This window comes from Haemorhous mexicanus, chromosome 6, assembly GCF_027477595.1.
Source record: "Haemorhous mexicanus isolate bHaeMex1 chromosome 6, bHaeMex1.pri, whole genome shotgun sequence".
Lineage (NCBI taxonomy): Eukaryota > Metazoa > Chordata > Aves > Passeriformes > Fringillidae > Haemorhous > Haemorhous mexicanus.
The window spans coordinates 17,158,000-17,182,741 of record NC_082346.1 but is presented as its reverse complement, the minus strand read 5'-3'; the positions used below and the strand labels follow the sequence as shown (position 1 = coordinate 17,182,741).

Genomic DNA, 24,742 nt, shown 5'->3' with positions numbered 1-24,742 from the left:
ACAGCAACAGAGACAGTAAGAAATAGTAATTGCTAAATAAAACAATCCTTCATGGTTTCAAAATGGCTTTTCCAGGAAGTATTAATAACTCCTGGTTGATTTTTCCTTGTGACTACTTGGTTCTGAATAAACACATATCTCTCTCAACTTTGGGAAAAGTTTTTTTTCCTCCTTCTGCCTTTTTTAACATTTGAAATATAAGTAGTATTATAGTAACCATGGTATCCTGATGACATAATGGTTACCATGAGAACAAAGCTGAAATAGTGTCATCAGAGCCCCTTCCCTCTGCTGTGTGTTGAGTTTTATATTTAATAGAGATGGCCAAACTGCTGCCACCCAGCCTGGCCAATTCTTTCTGGCTTCATGGTTTCAAAGCTCATAAAAGCAGAGCTGCCCTGTACTTCTGCCTTGGTACAGTTAGTTTTCCTTCAGGGCAGCTGTGCCACCAGCTTATACAATTGGTCTGCATAGCAGCAGGTAAGAGGATAACAGCTGTAACAGATTCCCTCAGGACAATGGCATTTTTCATGTGCCTTGGCCATCCTCCAGTGTCCTTGGCCATGAGTAAAATGATGGTTCTTGGTCTCCACTTTTCAGAAAAAACAGATTTTAAATATATTTTACTTAACTGTCCTGGAAGATTCTCTACTAGCCTATGCAGGATCTCTCAGTGCATGATTGCCTGTGGTCCAGTTCTGCAATTACCTCTGCCCAGAGAGCGCTCTGCACCCACAAAGGAATCCACTGGCCACTGCCAAAATGCTGTACCCAGAACCTAGCTACAGCTTCAGACAAACAAAAGTTATTCCCAGCTAGTTTCCTCAGAGAAGATCCTGTCTTTTACTGCAAGAACCGCTGGACATGACTCACTGCATATTGTTTGTTCATTTTGCTATATATATTTCCAAAATGCTATTTTAAGTTGCATTTCTCCCTTATGCTCCTACCAAGTTTACTGCATGAAAACAACTCTCCAGTTTTAATTTCATATTTAACCAAAACAAATGTGGCGTAGCTGTGTTCAGTAAAGCTATCTGGATTCGTATTCTGCATACAGATATAAGAAAGTTGGTCAGAGGGAACATGGAAGGTACTACAAAACAAAGGGGCCAATGAAGCAGGCAGCATTTCATACAAAGCTCCCTGCATTCTGCCTGCTTCCACACCAACCCAATTCACTGCCTGCAGAAGGATCACATGCATTTTCTTCCTCCTCTAACCAGAATCCTTTGCACAGACTCTTCCTGAAGATTCTGGCCGTAACCTGTTCTGGCTGAACAGGCACAGCTCCCTCATGCATTCCTCATAGGAGAGATGCTCCAGACCCTTAGCCATCTTTGCACTCCTCCACTGGACCCATTCCAGGAGCTCCATGTCTCTCTTGTACTGGGGAGCCCAGAGCTCAGCACAGTATCCTAAGGGAGCCCTCACCAGGGCTGAGCAGAGGGACAGAACCACTTTCCTGACCTGCTGGCAATGCTTCTCCTAACGCCCCCCAGGATACCATTGGCCTTCTTGGCCACAAGGACACACTGATGGCTCATGGACAGCTTGTTGTCCAAGCAGGACTCCAGGTACTCTGCAGAGCTGCTTCCCAGCAGATCAGCCAAGGTCAGATGGGTCTCATGTCCAGCAGGTCAAATAGGAAATATAACCCAAAGTTGTTTAGAAACCAGATGGATTAGATTTTTCAATGACTTTCTCGACCATGAAATCAAATGGACATAGACTATTAACAAAGACACGAATACAGGAGCGCATCAACTTCAAATGTTACAAATTCCCAGTTATTCTCACCTTAAACATTACCAGAATCCTTAACAGCTGCCTCAGACACAGTATAGTGCTAATACTTCACTCTAAACAAGGCCAAACCTTTATACAAAATTCATCAATGGCCTCGGTTCTACAGCTGTACCAGTGGGTGCTCCAAAAAGATTTACATCTTCTGAGCACTACCTCAGACCTGCCTCATCAGTTGTACTTCACCCAAAGTTCAACCCTGATCCCAGCTGTAATCCTGAGTCGGCAACCTCTGCCTGCCCAGCAGGGAGCTCCTGCCAGAGTCAACACTCAAGTCCCTGGCATGGCTGGCAATACACCCAGCTTGCTGGTCACTGAGTCTCCACTCTCTGCCCTATGTTTAATGTTGGCCTCACCACAATCTCATGCTTAAACCCTTCCTAATTGTGTTAGGGTGACAAAACACCAGAGCAAACCCAGGTTACCACCAGCCTAACTCAAGTTCATCATGCCCTCATAGCTCATCCATGTACCCAATCCCAATTTATGGCCCCTTTTTTTCTGACACAGTTTTAACAGCAAGTAGGTGGTTGACTGATTCTACCATATCCTCTGCAGAGTACAGGGTACCCAAATTTTGTTATTCAAAATCAGTTCAGGCAGATTTGGGATGTTTTTCAGCAAAAAATTGCAGAGAACCACATGTGGTTTTAAAGTCAGACCTCCTGCACTTTGGTACGCTCAAGAAGCAAAATGATTTCTCAGAATAAAGCAGAGAAACCCTGCTGCTTCTCAGCTCTATGCTGCTGCCAGCCCCAAAACCCTGCAAAGGTACTGTGCACCCCGTGGTAGTGAGCTGGTACAGTAGCTTGGAGCATTTGGGAATAAGGAGAACTGATTCCATGGTCCACTGCAGTCTTTCTGAGCTCTCAGAGGAGGTCCCACCACAAGATGATTCCAGGTTTTCATAACACTGACTTTTGGAAGGGAAGAGGATACTGACCTAGTGCAGTAGTCTAGTTTTCCCTTACATCAAACTGACTCACCCTGCTCTGATACCAGCTCACAACTCTCTCTTAATTGGGAAAATCACTAGGATAGTACTCACTGACAGAATTCTGGGTCATAAAGTCATTCTCTGACTCAGAAGAAGGTTTACAACAGCTGTGGCAGTGATATGTATTGCAGGTGAGTCATGTTGAACTGTCGTAGACAGGTAGAAGAATTATAAAAGAAAGGCCTTATGAAATCAGGCCTCACTCTGCTAAAATTGCCAAAGCTGGCCTGTCATTTCTTCTAAGTACAGCTAACAAGCAATTTGCAAGTTCCTACGTGAAGCTATTTTGAGAATGAGAACTTCATTTAACACAACAATCTATTCTGAGGGTGAAAAACAAATGAACCTGAGTAAACAATACTCTTTGTCCCACGAGAACTCAAAAAGGAAAAATGTAAGCATATCTAGAAAGAGAAAATTTGATAGGCATATACAAATAGCCCTTACTGACCAATGAGCTGAGTTTCACTGTATTGCTGACCAATTAGGTTTAACACAGTGCCTTCTGATATTTCCTACAAATATGAGCTTTATGAATAAAGAATTGGCTTTCTGCATGAGGAAAATGGATTCTCGGCTGATTTATTCCGACATGTGGTGATCCCTAAAACATGATCAATGCACATTTAACACAAAGAAAAGAAACTACGTAAATACCCTTTTACCACCTCACACAACTCCAGCTAGAGGCGTCTACAGACACAGCATCTCCAAAGTGTCTGGTTTGTAGTTTTTAACACATGCTGCACTAAGACGAGTCAGGATTAAGTCACTGAAAGTCTTGCTGGATATTCTCCTTGTTTGATTCCCCATGCTGCTGCCTAATTTGTGAAATTTGGTTTTCCAGCTGCACAATAGTTCATTCAGTCTCATAATTTTTACTGACAAGAGAGACCCATGCAGATTCCATCTCTCACAGCTTAGCCCTAGCTGTGAACTGTATGTTTTTCCTCTGCCAGTTCAGGTCTTGAATGGTTTCCCTCAATTTCTGAAGCTCTTTCTGGGCTTGCTCTATCATATTAACTAGGTGCTCATTGTACAACATCCAGGTGTTGCAGCCATGCTGGAACCTGAGTTCCAGGTTCTTGATGCAGACAGCCTGGTGCTCCAGCTGTTCCATGGAATTGTTCACACACTCCTGCCATGCCGTGATGCCCTTCTTCTGCCCGGAGGATGGGGCAGGCAGCTCATACCTCTTCATACTGAGTAGTTCCAGGAGCTGCCAGGCCGCCAGGTGCTCAGACTCATTCTGCATGAGCTCGGTCTTGAAGGCGCTGTAGTCATGCACAGGCAGGTAGCTGAGGTAGCTCTTGGCTGGCCGGTACAGCTGCGTCTCCTCCTCCACCAGCGCCACAGCCGCTTGCTGCACACCTGGTGCCTCGTAGCCCTGGTTGAAGCAGGGCAGCACATCCATCACCACATCCCCGGCCACCAGCCCCGGGCCTGACACCTTGGCTGCGGCTGCACGCCCTCACGTCTCACCCAGCGGGACCGCACGCGGCTCCGCTCCCCTGTGCGCCTGCAGCTCTCCTCCCCTCCTAAGATTATTTGCAGCAATTAACTTTAGGTACTTAACTAAGTCCAATAACCTTGAATTTTATCTGTGGCAGTTTAAAGTTTAGAAATAATGTGCTCACGAAAAAAAATTCTACTGCTGAAACAGACAAAGTCAGAATACAACCTGACACCCTGTGAGTCAGCGTGTTGGTAGCAGTCTGAATAAATGGTGGCTGCAGCCCTCCTGGAGTGACAAATGTGGTTCTGTTGAAGCAGTGATCCTGTAGAAGGGTGTGGTTTTTCTCTGAAGGTCCAGTGGTGGCATAGAAGAGTCTGGTTTTCCTCTGGGAATCCAGTGAAAAAAAGCTCCCTGGTATTCCAAATCTCAGATTATATCCAGGGAGGAATGCTTGGCTCCTACGGCTGGGCAGAGCATCTCACAATGGGATGATGTAATTTTATCAGTCATGCAGTGAGACTCAATGGCCCATTTACAGCAGATATCTCCTGGAGGGAGGATGGGTGGTCGAGGACATAACACTGTCCCACCTGGTTTTAACAGATGGTGATAGAATATGTCCTTTTGGTTACATCATGCATTGGAATCTAAGACAGTTAAATATTACTTTTCTACATTGTAAGATAGATAGTCATTTTCTTTTAAGAGATAAGATGACTCTGATTAAAACAGCTGTGATGAAACACTGATAAACACCTATTTGTGGGTAAACAGTGTGTTCACCCTTGATTTTGTCAAAGATTTTATTGCTCCTTACAATCTCTGCTCTTTTATCTTCTATAGATAATACAGAAGAGTCAGTTATGATTCTACATTATGGCTGTTACTGATTGTAAGCTGTTTTAGTTTTCCTTTGTTTCATTTTGCTATCGTAGGTACATGGCTGTTTAGAAAGGTGTTATCTCAATTTCCTAAGATGGTAACCGCTGATATATTGATTATATGATGTGAATTTACTGATTTTATAATAGGCTTTATTCATAAGATGTTATTACTGTATTTACAGCTGGCTTCTTATATGCTTTAACATCTCTTTGTGTAATTACCTAAAAGACGTGCACTTTCAGGATCCTTCTTTTTTGTTCTGTAGCTGCTTATGCATCTCTTAGACCAAATACATAAAGGATTGCACTGCCTTATCTTATAATGATACATTCATTGTTCTATAAGAAAAGATTTGACAATGCTTTATTGTCCACTCAGTTTTCAGGAACACAAAATGAAAAAAAATTAAGTTCCTTAGACACTTCTATCCACAGAAATCAAAAGCAGCTTTTTTTTAAATTCAGTGGCTTAAATTTTAGCTGATATAAATTTTCTGGCAGGCATTAAATTTGTGGAGGCATACTGGTTTAAAACAGCTCAGAATGTGATTCTAGATTAATGGGACAAACCCCCATGTTTATTGATTATGTAACTGCAAATGCAGATATGTCTCAAGTGCAGCATGCAATGTATGTACCAGCATATAACAAAATTTTCCATGCATATTCAGAAGTAGAAAATGTTCTTTTCAATTTAAATCGTATGATATTTAAAGAAATAAATACTTTTGTGTGTTCAAATAAAGAATTCCAGTGAATAAAGTCAAGAAAAACAAAAATATTAGTTAAAGGAATTACTGATTTTCAGTGAATGGAGAGAGCTAACCACTTCCTTTGTAGGCCACCACCTGAACATTTAATTTTTTGTGCAGTAAGGCTAACACCACAAACTAACACCACAAACCAAACTTTAAAATAGTCATGCCAAAGCACTGGGACAACCTCTGGTCTTCAGTCAAAGGTTGTGAAGTGTGTGTTTAACAAGTCACAAGCATTTCTGGGACAACTGATGCGAGGGAAAAAAGGATTACAAGGACTACCCCCCGGTACCAACTAATCACTAGGAAAACCAAGTGGGCTTTAAAAGAATTGTGAGATTGTTTCCTCCCTCCTATTATTTCTGGACAACAGTATTAGTTCAGGTATTAGGTGCTGGGTTTTTATGAGTACAAAATTAATTGCCTTTGGTGGAGCAAAGTGGGTTTATAGATGAGGAACTAACCAGTTGCTGAGGCATCTCTAAGGCTACATTCGTGTCTCTGGCTCGAGAAGGCATCAACCTTTCACCTTCTGTCCTGTGGGAACAAACCCAGCAGAGGCATCGCAGGGTCTTCAAGCGGCCTTTGAGCCCCCTCTAAGCAGAGATCCCGGGGGTGCCGCTGGCAGTCAGCGGCCGCCAGCTCTCCTCAGGAGCCCACAGCCGGGCCGAGGGGGGCTGCCCACAGCCGGGGGCCGGGGGAGGGCTGCCCACAGCCGGGGGCCGAGGGGGAGGCTGCCCACAGCCGGGGGCCGAGGGGGAGGCTGCCCACAGCCGGGGGCCGGGGGGGGCTGCCCGCTCTCCTGGGCAGGCCGGCCGAGCCCGCCGCCCCCAGACATCACTGCGGCAGCGGCCCCGGCGCTCCCAGGGGCCGGGCCGGCTGCTCCCGCTCGCTGCCTGGCTGTTTCATTCATGCTTTCTCCTTCGCCATCTCCCTCTCCGACTGAGGGGAAACGGGAGCGCGCGTGGGCGGCCGCTGGAAGGCTCCCTGTCAGTCAAGCGGCCGAGCTGAAAAGAAGGCGAGCGAGGGAGAAGGAGGCAGAACAGCTTTCCCGGGGGAGGGGGTGGCTGTTGTCGGCTGCCAGCCTCGCAGCCCTTCCCGGGGGCATCTGCAGAGACGGGGCGGGGGGAAGGTGGGAGCGCCACAGACCTTCCCGCCGGGGGGAAGCGGTTCTTTCCTACCGCTCGTCACCTGTCCCCCCCTCCCCACACACGCACCCAGCGGCGGCGGGGCTGGGGGAGGTGGCCGCCCTATCTGGCGAGCACCGTGCCCAGGGTCCGTACCCCCGGCTCTGAGGGGGCTGCCCGTACGTGTCTGCCGGGGCAGCGGAGGCGGGCGAGCCCCTGAGGTGTCAGTGGTGGGGGGGTACGTGGGCCAGCGTGTCCCTCAGCTCTCCGCAGGACCGGGGAACTTCCTCGGGCTGAGGGGCGCTCCGTGGTGCCGGCACCAACCACAGCGCAAGGAGGCTTTCGAGGGGAGGCTCGGGGCAAGTTGCACGCTTTCGGGCACGGGGGCGGCCCCGCAGCGGGCTGAGGTGGGCTGGCGCTCGGTACCGGCAGGGGAGGGCAGCGGGCGGCTGCCGACGGCGGGAGAGGGGCTCTGGTGCAGCGGGGCCGGGGGCTCGGCAGGGAAGAGCCCGCTGCCCCCCACCGTGCCGCAGCGCTGCCTTTGTGCTCCCTCCGCACCTGAGCGCCGGGCTGGGAGGGACGGCGCAGGTGGAGGCGGGCACGGCAGCAGCTGCGGCGCATCCCCAGAGCCGGGGCGGGGAGGTAAGGCGAAGCTGTGCCGTGCTGCGGCGGCGGCTCCCGGGGCTGTGGGGGGCGGCTGCACGTCGGGGGCTGTGCCTCCGGCCGGCGGCGGGGGCGGCAGGCAGGGCACGTTCCTTGCTTGGCTTTTCCTGCAGCCGTTTCCCGCTTCGTCCTGCTGCACGCAGAGAGATGCAACAGCGGCAGCCCGGTCCCCTGGGAAAGGACGGGGCTTGGAGGTGGGCGAGTGGCATCAGCCCTGCCGGTGCGCGGTGAGGCTGCCGGGAGAGGGGCTGGAGCTGGGGCTGGGGCCGGGGGGAGCGGCCGGCGGTGCCTTGCCGCTCCTGCGGTGTCCGCGCAGCCGCCCGCGGAGCGCTGAGGCGGCCCAGCCCGGCTCCTCCGGTGCCGCTCGCAGCCCCGGGCCGTCCGCTCCGCTTCGCGCCCGCAGGGCCCGGGCACGGCGGCGCCGCGCACAAGGCTGGGCTTTTCCCCCGCCACACAACGCCGAGATACGCGGAGCAGATGCCGGTGTATGCGCCTAGTGGATCTCGCTTGGGAAGGGCTGGGGGATTTGGGGGAGGCTGCTTTCGAATTGGCACAGCCGGTAGTTAACTACCGGCTGCAGTTAAAATTTTAGCAGCAGCAACAGCTTTGCGATGCTTTCCGGGAATGCTGCTGCCTGGGGGCTGATGTTCCAGGCGGCCCGCGGTACGGGCCATCTCTCTCCTAGATGGCAGTGCTGAGAGCAGGATAGCTGCCGGTGTAGGCAATAAAGTGCTGGGAGCTTGGAGTCCTGTGCAGCTGGATTTTGATAGAGTTATGGGTGGAACGGAACAGCATTCACGTGTGCCATGTGAGCTAATTTGCAATTATGACCTTTTTTTCCTTCAAACTTTACATACGGCTATCTTGTTATGCAATTACGTTTTGGTGAGGCTGGGATTGTTTCATTATGTGAGAAAGGAAAAACAAATGTAGTAGGCTAAGCCTTTTGTATTGCAGTGTTATTTACAAAGTTGTCGAGGTTTGGATTCAGCTCCGCTGGCTGCCACCTGAGTGGCAACGATTTACAGCTGATGGTCAGGTTCTGTGTTTCTGTTAGAGCAACAAATCACAGATTCAGAAGGAAAGTGGCTGCATTACCCTCTTTTTTTTTTTTTTTTTTTTTTTACTTCCAACATGTTGCATATACTGAGGAAGCAATTTTTTTATTTGATCGCAATGCTTTGTTAGTCGGTTTGATATTATAACTTCCTTGTTGTATAAATTGTGCAGTTAATCAGGTTCAAATCTCAGACCCAGAACTCACGTCGGTTTCAGCACAAGTTGTGTGGTGCATGATGACAAGGGTGCTGAATTTTACTGTGCGGGATAACTGAAGGAAATTTTCTCACCGCTTCCAGTTTGTTCCTTTGGAGTAGCAGAAGGTTGTGATTTTTCCAATGTTCTCATTGATATATTTGAGTTAGTGTTGTACATCTGAAGCCAAGGATAGTTCAGGGGCTCAATATGTGCCCATTGAGAGAGAAAATTTAGCCAGTTGACTTGAATGTGGATGAAACAGACATCAGAACTTTTACTCTACATGTGCATATAATGAGTCCAAATGTTCTCAGTAGGTATGTGCAAAAAGGGTAAGCACATCACATCTGGCCTTTTGTTATCATTGAACAGGCATTATTCTCTGTAGGATTGTTGTTGGTTTGTTAGGTTTTTTACTTATTTAGCAGTATTATGGTTTAAGGGCTTTAAAATGTTTGTCACTCCTCTGCGGAAAGAGTTGCCAACTGGATGTCATGCATGTAAAACTAGAACAAGAGCCTTTAAATAGCAAAACCATCAATTTAGTAACAATTCAGTGTGATAAATGGCAGAATGCACAAAAAGAATGCAAATCTGAACAATTATAGCATGCATCTTTTGGTATTAATATTGATTAAGTACAAAGCACAAAAGGCAAATAAACACATAGAGCTTTTAAATGCCTAAACTGGTTTGAAATGGAAGAGCTCTTTTCTGTTATTTGGGTTTTTTTCTGTTACGTGGTTTATGCTTTAAAAAACAAGCATGGGGTGAGGGAAAGATTATAGAAGTTTTTACAAGCATTTCTTTTGTTTTCTGGATCTCAGAATTCTGTTATGTAGCAGGATGCTTTCCAGTTTCTGCTTTCTCAGTATCTGGAAAGGCAGATGTTGCTGCAGCAGGAGCAATTATACTGATTTGCAGCACAGTAAAAAAAAAAAAAAAAAGAAGTGATCTCTCTGCCTTTGTCTAAAAAGGTCAGCCATGGTTTGGGCTTGTCAACAGAAGAGATGAGACAGGGAAGTTAAGTTTGTTCAACAGAGGGAGTGAAGTAATGTACAATTAGGAAATTTCTATTTCAGGAATAAAATGAGTAAATTTCCCTAACCAACAGCACTGAAGAATTTCACTTGCTTGGCTTTCCCCTCACAATTGCACATAAGCCAACCCTTTCTGAAAAGCAGGGAGTTTTGCTGGGTTTGGTTGGTTGATCACTCTCTCCTGTGGAATGTTGAGTCCAAAGGCAGAAGAGGCAGTGTAGACTGGGGCATGTAGACTTTGGTAGAAGAGCCTTTCTGACTTGTAGCTTTTCAAAAGGTGCATAACAGAATCCCATAACTGAGAATTTTGCTCTCACTGTTCTTTTTCAGTTCCCTGCTTACCCTGTGTAGGCCACAGGAGCGTGACTGGTGTGACCCAAGATTCAACCTACGATAGGGTCAGCTTCTTGGTTTAAACTGAGGCTTAGAGTCTTTATCTCAAGATTTCAGAGATAATGTGCTTCTACTTTAGAGAATATTTGGGACTTCCTTGCAAAGAGAACATGCAAATAAAATTTAAGAACTGGAGGACTGATTTGCACTAAAGCATCTTTAGCAGAATAAGGCCAGCAGAGTATGTGTGTGCTATACGTATCCATGCTGCCACAGAGAGGGCAAGCTATGGTAGTCAAGAAAGGCAAGGGTTTTGAACATCTCTGGAATGTCACAGTATTTTTTTTCATGATGGAGCTCATGTTCTTTTCAGACTCCTCTCTTAATCCTACCCAGAATTAAGACTGTCTTTATTCTACCCAGAACCAGACTGTCCTGTGATTTTGAGCAACTTTAAAGAGTTAGTATGGTAATAATTGAATCTTAGAAATCAGATTCAAGCTCCTGTGTTACAAGAGTCCTGATCTGTGGCCAGCTAGAATGCCAGTAAGTAGTATGTTACTGATTTGTGTCTGTTTTACTTAGTCCTCCCTTGTTTAGTGACCTGCTGCATGTAACCTGACTGTTAACTTCTTTGGGGCAGGAGCAGCTTTTCCCAAGAGTATGGAACTTCCCTAAGAGTAAAAACTTCCCTAAATTTCAGTAGGGCTCAGATCCTTGTTTGCAGCTCTAGGAGATGGATGTAATAGAAAGTATCAGTCTGGTAACCCTGGTTTAAGGTCATGAGTAGCTGCTAAAAATATTTAGTATTTTTAGGAATTTGATCTCTAGCATAAAAATTTTATTTATTGTTTGTTTTGCAATTCAGTATCATATTTAGTTTCATTCTGTGTTTTACTTCTGTGTGAAAGGGCAAGACAGTGCAACTTTGTTTTTTTATATATAAATTCTGTCCTATGGACACAACTGCATGTGCTAACAAGAGCTCATTTTTGACACAAACTTGCCCTTCAGGTATAAGCAGCTTGCTTAAGTTAAAGGGAGATTGTGACCTACCTTATCTATCATCAGATAAATAACTTTTGTTATTACAGTATATAATAAAGCCACTTAGACCATCTTTAAGAAAATAATTAAATATGCGAGGGCAAGCTCAAACAGCAGTGAGTACCAGCAAGAGTGAAAACTACATGTAATATGTTTTATATACATGCATTTGTTTATGATGATGACTGTCTTTGCAATCCTGTGTGTGCAAACTTGTCACCTCCAGATGGGCCAGAGTGTTTCAGGCAGGTTTTGAAAGCTTCAGTAAGAAGTTACCAGTCACTGCAGTGTGCAGAGCCTGCTCCTTGCTAGTTTTGCCCACTGCCACACCCACAGCTAACATCACTGTCTAAAGTGATGTCTGTGTGGATGCACTGCTTCATCAAACTGCATAAGCTATGACACAGCTAGTCTTGATTACACTGCTTTTTAAAAATCATTCCAATGTTGTAGTCTGTGTGCAGTTAGAATTGTTCTGCCCCTTGATTATCTACAGATCAGGTTTCATTAGAAGTGCTGATGAGCACCCAGAACTCTGAAGGCAGCAGTTTTGTGCAAGATAAGAATGTTCCTTAAAGAAGCTGATGGGGAATAAAGTTCCTAGCAGACGCTGACAGCAGAAGATGTCACTGTAGTCTAGTCTGAAATTGTATGTCTGAAGGACAATTGGATGTCCTTGGCTTTACAAGAAGTTGTTGTACTGAAGAAACTTAATAGTGGGTTAGAAACTGCTTTCAGGAGCTGTGTAGATATGTTTGTTTCTGTTCAGTTGCATTATTACAACCATGGAGCAATTAGGTTTGTTGTTTTTTTCCTACGAGTGTGAATTTGAAGCACTCTACGTTAGGGGAAGACATTTCATTTATCCTGATGAACCTGTGATCTGCACCTATCAGTTCTGAATGAGTTTGTTTCCGGAGCTGGTTGGACATCAAGGCAATGGATGGTGTAAGCTGTGTAACATAACTGTTTCCAAAGGAGTCTCTGTTTGGAAGCTGTGTGTTCCAAAGCTGTTGGTTCACTTGCAAAGGTTTTTTTGAAACCTGCAGTTGACCAAGGTCATGAAGTCCTTGATGCAAATAAATATGAAAAATATCTCATATGAATTATTTCCATACCCTTGCAGAACTTTTTGTTTAATCCCTGAGTCCTTTTGCATCATAGGCTCCTGTCAATAGGGAATGGGTTGGAACTTGGGAGACCAGGACACTAACACTGCATGTGAAACCCTGAAATACATTCTGCAGTTGTAACCACAATATTAAATACAAACCCAACACAATTCTTGGCAAATAAATTATTCATCACTGCTCTGCGAAAAAAAAAAAAAGTTAGGCATTTTAGTGGGCAAGAGCAGTGGACTTAGTTTTTTCCATTTCAAAAAGAGGAAGAATTTTATCTCTGCCTAATATTTCCCTTCATCTTCATTATACAGTCCTGGTAAAAAACAATAAATGCAGAAAATCTTGCAAAATATGGTTCTGTTTGTATTTGTAAGTAGGCAGATATCAAATGCTGTCTCTCGTTCCTATGTGACCCCCAAGAGATGTGGGAGATGGGTTTATTTAATTGGAAAATTGAGGACTAATCTACATATGGAAATTCACAAATATTAGCATACCAAACTTATTTTCCATGCACACGTGGCCCTTATACAATCAGACTGTGAACTGGAAATGTATATGCCTGAATATTTGGAATGGCTATTCTGGCGTGCACTCCTGTGTAGCCAGACTCTTAGGTTTAAATTAGTACTGCAGCAATTGGTGGAATCAAATCTAAATGAGAGTAAAACAATGAAAGGAGCCCTTTAACTGTGCAAGTAGAGCTGTAGCAAGAGCACAAAGATCTTTGAGGTACGCGTGCTTTGGCGAAGATACACATTTTCATCTGTGAACCAAATAGGAGAAGTTAAGGTTAAAAATCCTCTTAGATACCCATTCCTTTTTTTGTTATGTGTATGTTGAGTGAACAGAATATTGTAAATTTGGAGGAATACTTTGTATTTACAGCTGCAGATGTTTCTTTGGGTGATGATGTATCTTGTGTTACTAGTGCAGCAAAGTGACTCTGGCATTGGACTCAGTCCTTGTGGGTCGCTTCCAACTCAGAATATTCTGTGATAAGCATTTGTTACTTCTTGAAATGCATGTGAACTGAAATCACAATTTTACCTAGAAATCCCCATGTCCCTAGATCCCATGAGTTCTGAAGATATCTTTATTCAAGTGGGAGGGGTACAGATAAAGATAACTCATATTAAGTGCTATTAAGAATTAGATGTGGAGAATTGGCATATGAACAGGACTAGTCTGTAAAATTAAGTCTGTTAAATATAAAATTGTTTTAAATAAATGTCAAAGGAAGAGTAGGCATCTAACAGAGGGGGCTAGTGATGCAAAGGAACAAGCAAGATGCTTGAAGGAAATGATCTTTCCAAAAAAAAGTGAATTGTTTGTTATATAACAGTAAGCTGTTTAGATTTTCTTTATTGTGCAAAAGGTTTAAGTTATGTTTCTCATGTCACACTCTGAAGTAGTTGACAGTGGAGTATTTGCACTGTGGGACCACATCAACCCATGAACTCATTGCAAAAGAGAGTCGAAAGACATAACAAATTAGTGTGGCTTGTGAGAAAATACGGTCTAAAATTGTGACTTGATTTAAATTGAAAAACTTTTCCAAAAGTGTTTTATTGAGGAAATATAATTAAAGATGTTTTATTTACCTTCAGTTATTTACTTTTTAATTTTTTAACAACCTACCTGTAGTGTTTCTGACTTTCTTAGAAGCAGAGACTTGAAACTTTCGTGTTCTTAAAGGCTGAACAGGACCATTTGTATTTACCAATATAAGGTTTGTGCACAGCTCCCTTCATTATTGAAACTATAGCATACCACTCAGGTTACTGTTTCATAAGTAGTTTAGTTCCCTTCTGTTTTCCCCTCTTAGCTTATTTCCCTTCTGATTTCACCTCTTAGTGAGGGTGGCTTAGATAAATTTAGGTGATGACTTCATTTGGACCAGTGTATACATCACTTTCTAGATGAGGTTGTATTTTTTTCCCCCCCTAATTCCACACTCCAGAAAATAGCAATCCTTGTGGTTTCTACCCTGAGACAAACATTTCCTTTTCCCCCTCTAGATAGTTGCAACTCTCCTTCACTGGGAAACCATATTCCATTCATAACACAAGTGATATAACCTCTAATGGTATCTTAGACCATGTTAGAAAATACAAGTGGCTTTTGGTAAAGAACTCTTCTGCATGTTGTTGAATAACCAAAACCATTGGGGGAAAAAAGCTCAGAATTTTGCACAGTGAGGGTATTTGCTCTGAATTTTATCTCTCAGTTGCTATAAATAATAACCATTTTCATAATAGATGACTTGCAGTCTGGAAAAGCAGGTCATTCCAATTATTACCTTATTTCTCTTCCTGTTTCAATGGCAAGAGATTTTTAGCAGCCAACAGCATTGGAGGCATTTTTAGGTGGATGTGACCGCTTCATGGATGCAAGATAAGAGGAAGGTTCCACTGGGGTATAGGAAGTTTTGTGTCCTTTGGCAAGGCAGGATTTAAAAGGCCAAACCAACAATTACCTTGGGTTTTGTAGCCCCATTCCTGCCTCCCACCAGCTTGCCTGGAGCACAGCTTTACTTCACTTGTGTGTAATGAGAGTTGTCAAGTGAACATTGAAGGGGTGGGGAGAACAGCACTTCAGAAGTTTCTTCTTTGGTTGAGAGAAGCCCAGGGGAGCAGAACAGCCTATTGGATCTGCTCACTGACTGCAGCTGGTCTCTGAAATTTGAGCTGTCACAAGCAGTCCATGGGTTTTAGGTCGGCAGTTGTCACATGCAGCTGTGGTGACAACACAAACAGAAGAAGCTTTCCCACACAGACAATCTGGAGACCTGTTCTTATGATTACCTGTTGATTAGCTGCCTACCCAAAAAAGCAGATTGAGGGATCCCCCGGATGCATTCCATATCTTGCATTTTGCAGCTCATACTGGTGTCTTGGAATTGACCAGAATTTTGGATAATTAAAATACAGGCGTATACTCCATAAAATGGTAAGGAAAGCAGACCATTGCAGGCCTGCTAATGGCAGTGAGAATCCATATGGGCTTGAGGTTTCATTTTTCTCTATTCTTGCAAGATTTAGGTCATAACGTTTAGGTCAGGACACTTAGAAGCAAGCTAGGCATCCCTAAGAGATGTACTTTTTTTACCAGAGATGTTATTTGAAGCATTCTTGGATATGTGATACCACTTTTGAATTTACTGTCAGTTCACTGAATTACACTTGCCTTTTTGGGGGTTTTGGGTTTTTTTTTTTTTATGTTGTTGGGGGCTTTGTTTTTGTTTTGTGGGGTTTTTTTGTTGTTGTCATTTGGTTTTGTGTTTTAGTGAAGGTAAATAATGTGTGGTTAATATTGTTTTTCCTCATCCAGAGATTCTGGGGAAGGGAGTTAATTTTATTCATCAGGCAGTGCATTTTTTTCCTGGTGGTTTTGCAGAGTCCTTTTTTCTTCTAGGAACAGGCACTTGCTGCTTCCTTCCTGTACCTTGACTGGTTGAGTATGGCTAGGTTTGTTTATTTTCTTTTGCAGAATGCCATCCATTTGGTACTCCAACAGCATCTGTTCCCTTGTTTTCAGTGTCAGTAACAGTGTACGTTCCCAGACTGGGGCTTGGCTGAAGCTGTCTCCTTCGGGAGCAGAGCCTCCCTTGCCAGTGGAGATACTGCCACCATTCCATTACCCTAACTGAAGCCTCTGCTCCTTAAGTCTCAGAATAGCAAGCCAGAGAGGTGGAATAATTTAAGTAGTTGCTTTGTTTCATTCCTCTTCTAAACATGGAAATCAGAGCCTGCAAACATTCATAAGATGAAATGTTGGCACAGACGTGGTAATTTCTGTGAAACTGCAGATGTGACTACTTTGTTATGAAACTGCTGGGAGCTTCAAGAATTATTGTAACAAATCCTGTGACTAAAAAGCATGTAATGGCTATTTTATTGTGCTGATGATTGCTTTTGCATTCAGAGCCTGTTTGGAATGGTCATGTAATTAAAATTGTTATTATTTTAAATTAGAAGAGGACTTCTCTCATACTTGCATGATGTCTGTCTTGCACCAACAGAAACAAGCAGCTGAGTGCCCAAATGCTGTCTGTATTTTAGCCTCTTAGTTATTGCTTTAAAACATGTTTTCAGATGATGCTCTGTTCTTTGTGGTAAATTACTGCAAGTGCATATAACCTTCTCCGTGCTATGTACGTTTTCTAAGATCCCAAATTTTTAGATTATGTATATTGTCCACAAAGCAACACTGACACTTGCTCTTTTATCCCTTCTGAGCTTTTTTGCATCATGTACAACAGTGTCTGAATTTGTTAGGAAAAACCATCATCCCTTTGAATTTCCTATGAGCTCTCTAGCACTGTAACTCCTCAGACTCCAGATGGGAAATGCTGTAGATCTTGAATGTAGTTTTGGCCACTGTCACAGGTCTGTGTGCTGCCAGCAGGCAGCAGATCACAAATGGAGATTCAGTGCTCCGAAGTTATGTAGTGATGCTAAATAATGAACCAACAATTAAGCAACAATGGTTTATCTGCAGTGTAGTCTGTGCAACTCAGAACATCAATTTTCAGTCTGTTATCCATGAGTAGATTAGATTACATTATATTAGTTGAAATTGAGAACTGTTGCTTTGTGTTAGCCCTGGGCATGACTTTAATGTTAAACTTACTAACTTTAATAGAGGTGGATTTTAAACCCAAAAAATGGTGCCAGAGGTAAGATCCTCATGTGGGCATGATGCTGATTCCAGAGTTTATACAGGAGAGCTTATTGTCTATGTATCCAGGATTTAGAAAAGATTTTCTTCTGCTTGGCAAGCTTGCTTCAAAGTTCTGCTAATGCTAACTCTGGCTTCACTGTGTTCTATCACAGTCTAGTGGCCTGGGATTTGTAAAGCTGTGCCTATGAGATTGCTGATTACACTGAGAAGAGAAGGCAGTCCAAAGCTGGCTGGAATAGTGTCTGCTGTCATTTGGGAATTTGCTTTATTAAGGCATCCAGCTTACTCCCTTGGTTGTTGATGCTGAACAGAAATTGAGAGTAGGTCTCTGAGCTAATTTATTGGCTGTCCTTGAAACCGGATGTTTATTCCAGTTTGGAATAGTGAGTTTCCTATCTGTGTCTACAAGCTTTTCTTCCTTCTTTTTTTCCCCAGCTGATACCAATTTCTGCTGCTCTGTGCATGGCTTCCACCCTGTACATCTCTGTCTGTCACCTCTCCAGCCCAAGTGTCAGCTCCTGTAGGTCTGTATTTCTCTTCCTCTTGGAAAGAGCTGAGTAACCTTCTGCCACAAAGGTTTCAGACCAGGGAAGTACAAACTGCTCTCGTTGTCCACTACATCCTGTCAGATTAGCGGCTTCTGATTGATAGTAATATTGCTAAGTGTGAAAGAAGCAGCTCTTCCCCAGGAGCTTGGTTGTAAGGGACTTCGTCATGGGCTGAAATGAGCTGATGGCCACCACCACAGGATACATGACTGTAATTTGCTTCTAGTTTTTCAATTCCTCTTCTGCAACTGATTGCTATGGACATCATTCTGATTCTGAGAACACAGCAGGTCCATCAACCTGATGTCCTGGAAAATGCCTCATTAATCCAGCCAGCCATTTTTAGGCCTTTTCCTGCAATGCCAAACATAAGCATTGCACTTACCTGGTTGTAATTGCTTATTGTCTTCCTTGGTTGCTGCATGATTTCAGCAGCTGATGCTTCATAAATTACCAAAGGTGGAGATGAGCAGAAATTGGAGATCCTGCTAACATGTCAGGCTAGACAAAGCCTTGCTTGCTTGTCATAGTGATTTGCATGGTATTGGTCTTTTGCCCTAGAGAAGCATTTCTTTTCCTGTTGTTTGAGAACAGGTCTCAGACCTTAGATCAGTGTAAATTTCAGAGCTCCTCTGCTGAGCTAATCCCTCATTGCATTGTTTTGGAGCTGTTAATTGGTGATAATTCTGGATACTTAACACATTTTGCTTGAGGATTTCTAAACCTTTCCCTGGTAAATGCAGAGACACTGGTTGATGGAGGGAGTGGTTTTGGGGAAGCAAAGGGATTGGAAGGCAGGAGAAGCTGTTTCTCTTTTGTGTGCAGTGGTGCCATGAAAAGCAAGAGCTGGAAAGGGTGAGAGAGTGATTGTTCCTATCCCCCTCTGCACCTGCCCGGCTTGCACATTTGAAGAGTGTGATACAGAAGCAGAACTCCATCTGCTGATGTTCCCTTTTATGTGAGATAGCTCCCCAGAGAAGGGGGTCTTACATAAATGCCTTTGCTGACCTGTGTTCCTGTGGACATGTTGTTAACTACCGCATAGAGAAGGAAAAGTGAGAAATCAAATCCATTCCAGGGCAGGAGTAAGTAAGCATCCCTTTTAGCTTTATGTAGGTCATAATTTCTAAGCAAGGTTTAGCATCTTCACAAAACTTGGACCAAGATCACTTCAGACATTACCCCAAAATGAAGCTTGGTTTTTCTTCATGTTGAACTTGGATGGCAGAGGGAACAAGGTCAGACTATGTGGTGTTGGCTGGTAAGAAGGAAAATTTCAAGGTCTGTCCATACAGGCATAGGTATTTTTTTCTGTCTGAAAGAATTCTGATACTCAGCTGAGGGGAAAAAGTTGCTCTTCTGTTTTGGTTTGAAGTAGTGTCTAGGGAAGAGGAAAACAGTGTTGGCAGCAGCTTCATTTGCTTTGAGCATTATGCCTGTCTATTCCCTGGAGAACTCATTAATTTTTAAGGCTGTGGCAGCAATAGGCTAAATGGATACAGTAGTGATACCCTGATGGTTTGAGATAGTGGATTCATCCTTTTGGGGTAAGCAGTTCTGCTTCCTGCAGAGCTTGTGTGGCACCCCAAGATCACTGGGTCAGTCTAACCTGAGAAGGCAGCTGTTTAGCAAACAGGAAGATGCCATTTGGTATAATAATGGAAACGAGAAAACTGTTCTTTTTAGAGCATTGTCTGCTCTCTGAATCCTCTTAAGATTCGTTTACCCTGCTACTAAACTCCACCTGTTTGTAGAAAAGGGGTTTATGCAAGAAGGTCAGGCTCTTGCCTGGTGGTTTATGCTGGGGAGACAGTAGTGTGTGAAAGACAAGATTCTGAGTTACATTGATTTCTCCTCAGTAATTGCTAGTCAGGATGAGTGTTGACTTACAGGGTCTTAATGCTGTGAGTGGATAAGCTTTTCATACCTGGATATGCTAAAGGTGGTCATGTTTCAGGTACATGTATGTGTGGCTCAATGTTCAATTACTTAACAAAATCAAGTAAAATTAAGACAATACTGGCCTATTGTAGGAAGTCTTATATCAGACAGGGTAGGGAGCTCCTGAGTGCTGACCTAGGAACTGAGTTGTTGTTCTCAACTTCCTTTCTTAGAAAGACACAGCAGACTGCTACTGCCTTCCAAGGCACAGCCTGCACTCTATGAGAAACATGTGACTTTTTAGAATGGGTAGGTGTAGAGGGATAGAATATAAGAAAAAGCTAGTGTAGGAAGTAATCTTACCCCTAAGGAGTTGCAGCTGTGCCAATTATCAAAGATGAGGATCAGGCCTGACTTTAACAGGCCACAGCTGTAACCAATGAGAAGAAGAGTGCTACAAAAGAGTGGGTTGGCTGGTTGAGAAGGGATCTGGAGTCAGTTGGCTGCTTTGTGAAGAAGAAAGTCAGTGCTCTGAGGAGCTGACCACGAGAAACACCAAGAAAGCATGGAACTTTTGTGCTAAGGAGACCACAGTATGGAAGCCCTGCAATAAGATGACAACAGGTAGGTGCTTCAGAGGGGCAGTAATCAGTGCTGGGCTGCAATAAACAAGCAGGGGAGGCTGTGGTATGGCCCCGGAGACTATATACCTGTTTGTTGTCACCTGTTAAACAGCCACAATGCATGGGGCAGGATAAAATAGGGATCCTTGCGTGTCCCACTGTTGGGGCTGGGGTTCATGAGTGGAACAGCTCTGGCTGCAGCTGAGGCCTGAGGCGCTCTGTGGGCAGTTCTTGGGTACACATGCACAGCTGTAAAGGTACCAGAAGGATACAGGAGGCACTTAGGACAGTGGAGAATGGAGACAGTCATACTGATGGCCCTCCATTTGGTACTGAAAGCACTTAGTGGCTTTACTTTGAGCTTACCATCCTTACTTTTAACCCTCCTGGCCTTACTTGAATCCTGAGATGATTTAATGCAGATGTGGGTGGTCATGAAGTGCCTCTGCCTGCCCATTCTCTTAACAATGTCTAATACTGCTTCCTCTCTGCACTATTGCAATCTATTTCCAAGAACTGGAAATCAGAAGCAGTCTGTTCCAGCTGATGGGGCTGGAAACTGTGGGGGCTCAAAATTAGATGCTAGATAGCTTCTAGTTAAAAAAAGTGCCAAGACACCATGAAATACGCCTCATATAAACATCAAGGGGAGAGTAATGCTCCATCTAATGCAAATTATATTCAGTGTGTAAAGCGCTTATATGTACTGTATATTTCATCATGTTTGCAAGTTTATAGTGCTTATCTTCTGGGCCCTGCACTGTAAACATCATTGGCCCTGTGATGGAAGAAAGATCAAGTTCTTTAATGCAAGAATAACACAGGAAGTGTAGATGGACAGTGATCCAGACCACAGAAACAACTTTGTACTTTGAGACTCATGGATGTAAATGTATACTCAGACCCTGGGAATCCCTCATTCTTTGGGGGGATGCTAGAAACTTGTGTCCCACTGAGATTAGACTCAAGGGCCCTTACTACCTGCAGGATTCAGCCTTAAATGCCTGCCAAAATGTTTTCTGCCTTTGGAACTTGTAATGGTTCAAAGCTTCTCCCTTTTTTTTTTTTTTTCCCTCCCCAGATTTTAATTTATTTTTTATTTTTAAAATTCAAACACAATCTAATCTACTGTGGCACTAGCACTTCCCCCTCACCTCCCTCCCAGAGGCTCTCTTCCTGTACTGAAACCCTGTATATAATTTTTCAGTAAGTTCCAGGTTTGTTTTGCTAACATATGAGGGATTTAAAACCTAAAGGCTGGCAAAACCTTAACTAGCCTATTGCAAATGTGTCACTATTCATTAAGGACTCTCTAGGGTGCAGTATGTTCCTTGGTGGATTGGCTTCCTGGAAATTTAATGGCAGTTTGTGAATTGGCATCCAATTTTGTTTTTAGTATATCTCCTGCTACTATAGAAAGCAATTTTGGTTCCGATAATTTGAGATGTTCTGTTTTGCTTTACTTTCATGTTGTACTTTAGGCAGGAGGATGAGTCAGCTGGTGTGATCTTTGAGAAATAGTACAAAGAAATATTTCTTTGAGTCCACTTACTCTTCTAGAAATTAAGCAAGATATTTATGCCCAGCCATCAGTAACCAGTTGAGTTCCTATCTCACCTGTTGGTGAAGCTCAGTTAAGTTCAGAAGAGGCACCTGAGACTTGTGTGTAATTCTAGCTTTATTTCTTTCCAGTAATTTTATGGGGGTTGAGAAAAGAACTATCAGGAGCAGTGGGATTTACTTAGTTCCTGGTACATCTGAAGGGGAGATTATTTTGCTTCATCATATTAAAGTGAGGAATTGTTTTTGTTGTGGAATGCTGCAATATTCTGCAGTACTTACACAATGTCCATACAGTGTTTTTGTGCAATAACTTCATGTGTGGGCACAGTCATTCTGGAATAGTTATTTTTTAAATACTCATCCTTTTATACTGTGACATAACTTGTATCTGTAAACAAAGTCATAAATGTTGCATTGTTTTGAGGAGCTCCAGCTGTAAGACCCAAAGTAGCCTGTGTAGAAGAAATTATTTTGTGTTGAACTGCTTAGAGAAAGTATCATCTTTTATAAGATCAACCCCCCTTAAAAATTACCATTACCATTTTGTTTTTATCTTGTTTTCAGTCACTTTGTTACTTTTGTGACCTGTACTCTGGCTCACCAGAAAGCACACAGGCAGGCATACGCCTTCTTTGAATCAGCTCAGAATTTCATGACCAGGGCTGTGCTGCTCGGATTGAGATTCCTGTGGGTGGGAAGTGGCATTATATCAGTGGTTAACTTATGGATAAAGAAAGGGGAATGCTATGGCTGTGCAGAGAAGTGGATGCAGAACTGAGTAAAACTGGTGAAAGGGTGACAGGTGATGTGGCTGGACAATATCTCCTGTTTTCATATCAAATTTCTCTGATGCAGCTGCAGTCTGCATCACAAGTGTCAGTGCTAATGGCCAGAAGCTGTTTGCTCTCGCTGAAGCCTCTTAGAAAGATGACCTTGAACGATTGTGGGGATTTTGCTGGGGTTGTAAGACTGGACTCAAAATTGACTCTGTAGTTCTGGTATTCTTAATACTCTTAGGAGTCCTAGGCAGAGGGATGTATTAATTTTGATGCTTGCTGTTGTGCTTTGTGAAATCCAGTGTGGAAATTATCCTTCATGCATGAAGACTGAGAACTAAGGAAGTTATTGTGACCACTTGTAGTGGCAGGCTCTGTAGCAGAGTTTTTGTTTGTTATGTGGGAGGCTTAGGTTTCATCAGTGGAGAATATAATTTCCCCTTTTCACCGAGGCTGGGGTTTTACAGAACTGTAACTCTGTGTATCTTGCAGAATCTGCATGAGAGCAGAGCTGATTTGTGTTGAGACAGATCTCCCACACGGCTGTGAAAACAAGTGCACAAATTCAGAGTAGCTGGGTGTAAATCTGAAGTAACTGTCATGGAGATTGATGTTCTCTCTAGGAGTTAATCTAGATTTACATCAGAGAAACTGTGACCAGAATCTCCCAGGATTCATCTTCACTAGACTTTAGTAGCTCACTAAATTAATTGCTAATTAACTTGAGATGGTTGATTATTGTGGATGCTTCCCACATATTTCTTCTTACTGTCATCAAATTTAAAGACAGAGCTCCACTAGATCAGACCAGATTTTACCTGTTCTGAACTCCTGCTTGTCAAAAGCTGTTCCCTTCAGAAGATATGAGCACTGAGCACAGTCAGCAGACGTTATACCAAAGAAGTAACTGCAGTACACTGCAGTCCTCAGGAATATAAACTTGTGCACATTTGGGTCAAAACCAGTGGGGACATGGCAGCCCATATTGCTGAAGGCAGTTAGAATAAGCAAGGGGTTTAGAGAGATCCTGCAAGATAGTCCCAGATTACCCTTAAGGCTGGCCTTGCCAGTTTCTACAGTGGAGTGGAGCAGTGTGAGACTTGTCCTTGTTGTAAGTGCAGTAGTCAATGTGAAGTGGCTTCAGCACTGAGCTATCCAAGCACTGGTATGAGCTACCTCTTCTCAAAACCCTTCCCTTGCATGTCAGAAAGCAGGTGCTTTGTTAACTCTATACAAAGGAGGTTGTAACGTGAAGTATTTCGTGGTAAAATATAAAATACCAGTTTGCAGTATTCAAGGACATTGGGAGGCAAATGGCCAGAGCTATTCATTCAAAGTCTGACAATATTGAGACCCCCTTACTCTTCAAATTTCACTGTCAACATGACACTAAAAAAGCACACCTTTCCTGTATGTCTTTTGTATGGCTCAAATTAAATTGGGATCCTAAAAAGATGGGGTGTCTGATCCTGCTATAGTCCGGGCAATGAAGTTTTATGACAGCCTTACTCAAAAACTAAATTTAGGTTCTGTTCCAGGGCCCTCCAGAGCAGAGGCAGAGCAGGACAGTTAAAGCAAACCAGCTTGAGAGCCTCTCGTGCCCTTGAAAAATTGTGAAAGGATCTGTGCCAGGGCTGAAAGCAAAACTAAATTAAGCCTCTATTCAATAAAAAGTCCTTATTCTTAAATAAACGTGTTGTTAGGTCCCAACAGGGAATGTGTCTAAACAGTATAAATTTAAAAGTTGCCTTTTCTGTTATGAATATGCTTAAGAACCTCCCAGTCCTTGGGCTTCACTTTGGACTGGTCTGCCTCCCAGCAGCCTGCAGCTTGAACTGGGAGGGCCTGGTCATGCTGCCGGATGAACCTGCAGTGAAGATGTAAGGATACAATAAATGGGTGATCAACTTCCCTGCCTGCATGCCAAAGTGGAGGCATGGTGCCAAGCAGATCTGCGCATTAGATGACTAACAGCTCCCACACTGCCAGTGTAGGCAGGGAATATGCAATGCAGCCACATATGTGTCTCAGAACCACACCGGGTGCTTTTTATTCTTAATGTTTGGTTTTGTTTTTAAATAGGAGTTCAGATCTTTGAGCAGGATGTTTATCTCTATGCACAGAAAACAATATTGGTCATAGCTTTTAATATACAATCAAGTTTTTAGAACGA

The 24,742-nt window shown here is 43.6% G+C and overlaps 1 protein-coding gene and 1 pseudogene across 2 annotated transcripts in view; one reads left to right on the top strand and one right to left on the bottom strand.

Moving 5' to 3' along the window:
- Positions 1 to 3,572: 3,572 nt before the first annotated feature.
- Positions 3,573 to 6,814, bottom strand: LOC132328386 (pre-mRNA-splicing factor SPF27-like; annotated as a pseudogene).
- Positions 6,815 to 7,504: 690 nt separating this feature from the next.
- The window catches only part of PTPN5 (protein tyrosine phosphatase non-receptor type 5), a 76,782-nt gene continuing 59,544 nt past the window's right edge, over positions 7,505 to 24,742 (top strand). The window contains exon 1 of one of the 2 annotated variants that reach the window (XM_059849005.1): positions 7,505 to 7,670. The gene's annotated coding sequence lies outside the window, so the exon portion shown is untranslated. Of the gene's footprint in view, positions 7,671 to 7,751; positions 7,886 to 24,742 lie in introns of those variants that run through there. The other variant, XM_059849006.1, reaches the window with a different exon arrangement.